We start from the raw sequence: 4,619 nt of genomic DNA, 5'->3' as shown, positions 1-4,619 counted from the left end.
TAAATTAGGTCATTTTTAATAGATATCAAGTCAGAGAAGGACCAGAGCGCAAGGAGAAGACGACAAGAGACCTTTAGCACAATTCAACAAAGGCGAAGACGATCTAGTTTATTCTTGTGAGTCTTTGTTTTGAGTTGTAAATTGGATGCTTGTTTCTTGTTTTGCTGAACCTAAACTCTTATTTGTACTTGGTTTTATTTATTTGTATAAAGATTATGTTTGCTATATCATGTTTTCATCGGAACCCACGTTGATGATGAGTCCGAAATGGGCTAATCGTTGTCGTGGGGTTCTAACGGATTTACTTATGGATTTCTTTAGTTAAATTGTTTGATGCCTTAGTATGTGGTGATTGTATGATATCCTAGTATTGGCTGTGCGTATTCATCTTATGAGCATCGCGAACTTATAAGATAGTGTGTTAATTCTTAATGAAGCGAAAGTAAATTTAAGGATTTAGAACTTGCCATGCTAGCATAGGTTCATGTATGTGCCATGCATGATTCGTAGGTAATTTTAACCATATTACTTTCCCTATATAATCAAGATAGATAACTTGTGCTTTAACCGTTATGTTTTCAAATTCTATAGACATATAGGGTCTCAATATAATTGGTGCCTATTCAGCTTCTATCTCTTCTGTGGATGTCTGGTAGAATGGTATTCGTGCAACGAAAGTTGGCATTTATCAGTTTCATGTTGTCTGATTAGTGTCATCACCATTGCATGCTAAGGTTAAGAATAATAAAGCTATTGAATAAAGTATTTAATAAAGTTAGAATCTCATATTTGTCATATATATCAATTCAGTCAATTTTATTCTCGTAGTTGTAATTGTTAGCGTAATTCTTAGTTATAAACAATCTCAATTTGTTATCGTGTTAGCATTGGATAATAATCATACATTGTCGCTTAGGTGCACAAATTAAATAGTTAACCAATACAGTATCTGTGGGAATGAACTAGAAAAGATTATATACTACTTGCGAACTCGTATACTTGCGTGTATTATTAGCGCGTGTTTAGCGACTAACAAGTTTTTGGCGCCGCTGCCGGGGACTACAGTGTTAATTTATAGTTTATGTACTTTCCATCAGTGGTCGTTAAAGTTTATTGACTCCGACATTGTTACTTATTTGTTCCTTGTCTTGTTTCAGGTACTCTAGCGAGGGTGTATGCATACGCATTCGTGTACTCGTAAGAGAACACTGGATAAAGCGGAGGAAGAACTTGTGGTAGTTCGTAGGGAAGTTTGTGAGGAAGAAAAGAAGTTAGCGGAAGAAGAGAAAGTTGAAGAGCCAATTGTAGTAGCTATGGGTGATCAAGCAGAAAATCCGAAGGCTTTGATGGACTATTCTAAGCCTAAGATTAATGACATTCAGTCTAGCATCATCAGACCAGCCATCAGGGCTAACACTTTTGAGATTAAGTCGAGCACGATCCAGATGATACAGAACTCAGTTAAGTTTGGGAGTTCTCCTACTGAAGACCCCAACATGCACATCAGGGATTTTATCGAGATCTGCGACACTTTCAAATTCAACGATGTGACTGAGGATGCTATTAAGCTACGACTTTTCCCATTCTCTCTGAGGGACAAAGCTAAGTGCTAGTTACATTCTCTACCAGCAGGGTCTATCAACACTTGGGAAGATCTTTCTCAAAAGTTTGTCACTAAATTCTTCTCCATGGCGAAGACTGTAGCAATCAGGAATGCTCTTACTCAGTTTTCTCAACAAACTGGAGAATCTCTGTGTGAGGCTTGGGATCGATATAAGGAGATGCTAAGGAAGTGCCCACACCATGGAATGCCTAATTCGATGATTATCAACTATTTCTACAATGGATTGGGTCCTACTTCTAGACCCATGCTTGATGCATCATCAGGAGGAGCATTGTGGGCTAAGAGCTATGATGAAGCTTATGAACTTATTGAACTGATGGTTGTTAATGAGTACCAGAATCCTTCCCAGAGACGGACCAGAGCGCAAGGAGAAGACGGTAAGAGACCTTTAGCACAATTCAACAAAGGCGAAGACGATCTAGTTTATTCTTGTGAGTCTTTGTTTTGAGTTGTAAATTGGATGCTTGTTTCTTGTTTTGCTGAACCTAAACTCTTGTTTGTACTTGGTTTTATTTATTTGTATAAAGACTATGTTTGCTATATCATGTTTTCATCGGAACCCACGTTGATGATGAGTCCAAAATGGGCTAATCATTGTCGTGGGGTTCTAACGGTTTTACTTATGGATTTTTTTAGTTAAATTGTTTGATGCCTTAGTATGTAGTGATTCTATGATATCCTAGTATTGGTTGTGCATATTCATCTTATGAGCATCGCGAACTTATAAGATAGTGTGTTAATTCTTAATGAAGAGAAAGTAAATTTAAGGATTTAGAACTAGCCATGCTAGCATAGGTTCATGTATGTGTCATGCATGATTCGTATGTAATTTTAACCATATTACTTTCCCTATATAATCAAGATAGATAACTTGTGCTTTAACCATTATGTTTTCAAATTCTATAGACATATAGGGTCTCAATATAATTGGTGCCTATTCAGCTTCTATCTCTTCTGTGGATGTCTGGTACAATGGTATTCGTGCAACGAAAGTTGGCATTTATCAGTTTCGTGTTGTCTGATTAGTGTCATCACCATTGCATGCTAAGGTTAAGAATAATAAAGCTATTGAATAAAGTATTTAATGAAGTTAGAATCCCATGTTTGTCATATATATCAATTCAGTCAATTTTATTCTCGTAGTTGTAATTGTTAGCGTAATTCTTAGTTATAAACAATCTCAATTTCTTATCGTCTTAGCATTGGATAATAATCATACATTATCGCTTAGGTGCACAAAGTAAATAGTTAACCAATACAGTATCTGTGGGAATGAACTAGAAAAGATCCTATACTACTTGCGGACTCGTATACTTGCATGTATTATTAGCGCGTGTTTAGCGACTAACAAGTTTTTGGCGCCGCTGCCGGGGACTACAGTGTTAATTTATAGTTTATGTACTTTCCATTAGTGGTCGTTAAAGTTTATTGACTCCGACATTGTTACTTATTTGTTCCTTGTCTTGTTTCAGGTACTCTAGCGAGGGTGTATGCATACGCATTCGTGTACTCGTAAGAGAACACTGGATAAAGCGGAGGAAGAACTTGTGGTAGTTCGTAGGGAAGTTTGTGAGGAAGAAAAGAAGTTAGCGGAAGAAGAGAAAGTTGAAGAGCCAATTGTAGTAGCTATGGGTGATCAAGCAGAAAATCCGAAGGCTTTGATGGACTATTCTAAGCCTAAGATTAATGACATTTAGTCTAGCATCATCAGACCAGCCATCAGGGCTAACACTTTTGAGATTAAGTCGAGCACGATGCACATGATACAGAACTCAGTTCAGTTTGGGGGTTCTCCTACTGAAGACCCCAACATGCACATCAGGGATTTTATCGAGATCCGCGACACTTTCAAATTCAACGATGTGACTGAGGATGCTATTAAGCTACGACTTTTCCCATTCTCTCTGAGGGACAAAGCTAAGTGCTAGTTACATTCTCTACCAGCATGGTCTATCAACACTTGGGAAGATCTTTCTCAAAAATTTCTCACTAAATTCTTCTCCATGGCGAAGACTGTAGCAATCAGGAATGCTCTTACTCAGTTTTCTCAACAAACTGGAAAATCTCTGTGTGAGGCTTGGGATCGATATAAGGAGATGCTAAGGAAGTGCCCACACCATGGCATGCCTGATTGGATGATTATCAACTATTTCTATAATGAACTTATTGAACTGATGGTTGTGAATGAGTACCAGAATCCTTCCCAGAGACTGACTCAGGGAAAAGTAGCAGGAATTCTGGAGTTGGATGCAGCAACTGCTATCGCTGCACAACTTAAGGCTTTGACAATGAAGGTGGACACTTTGGCTAATTATGGAGTTAATCAAATCACTAGTGTCTGTGAACTTTGTGTTGGTGCCCATGAGACTGATCAGTGCACAATTTCTAGTGAATCAGCTTAGTTCGTGAGCAACTTCCAGCGATCGCAGCAACCTATGCCAGCCACCTATCATCCTAACAACCGCAATCATCCAAATTTCAGTTGGAACAATGCTCATAATGCGGTTGAACAGCCTTATCAGCAGTATCCAGCTAAGCAGTACAACCCCCTGGTTTTCAGCAACCGCAGTATACACCAAGATAACAACTCCAGCTGTAACAAGCTAATGAAAATCTGAATTACAGGAGTTGAAGCTTATGTGCAAGAGTCAAGCTGTTTTTATCAAGACCTTGTAAAATCAGATTGGTCAAATTTCCAATGCCTTGTTAAATCGTCAACCTGGTACATTGCCTAGTGACATTGAAGTGCCAGGAAAGAAGGAAGCTAAGGAGCAGATAAAGGCAATCACTTTAAGTCTGGGAAGGTTGCGAATCCCGTACAAACTCAAGAGTTAACTGAAGAAACCGGGGCTAAGAAAGAAGCAAAGCAGTAGGATAAAGAAGTGGAACAAAGGAAGACTACTGTTGAGCACACCCCACCTGAGGGTAATACAGGGGAGAAACAGATCTATCCTCCACCGCCTTTTCCTAAGCGGCTGCAGAAGAAAAAGCTGGA

At 38.6% G+C, this 4,619-nt stretch overlaps 2 non-coding genes across 2 annotated transcripts; both read right to left on the bottom strand.

Annotated features, from left to right (window-relative positions):
• Positions 1–1,703: 1,703 nt before the first annotated feature.
• On the bottom strand, positions 1,704–1,810 carry LOC141694565 (small nucleolar RNA R71). Its single transcript, XR_012563857.1, has one exon. It is a non-coding gene; the product is annotated as a small nucleolar RNA R71 (small nucleolar RNA).
• Positions 1,811–3,642: 1,832 nt separating this feature from the next.
• On the bottom strand, positions 3,643–3,749 carry LOC141694605 (small nucleolar RNA R71). The gene has a single exon (XR_012563894.1). It is a non-coding gene; the product is annotated as a small nucleolar RNA R71 (small nucleolar RNA).
• Between the last annotated feature and the right edge of the window lie 870 nt (positions 3,750–4,619).

Source organism: Apium graveolens, chromosome 10, assembly GCF_009905375.1.
Source record: "Apium graveolens cultivar Ventura chromosome 10, ASM990537v1, whole genome shotgun sequence".
NCBI lineage: Eukaryota > Viridiplantae > Streptophyta > Magnoliopsida > Apiales > Apiaceae > Apium > Apium graveolens.
This window is presented reverse-complemented; position numbering and strand designations above follow the sequence as displayed.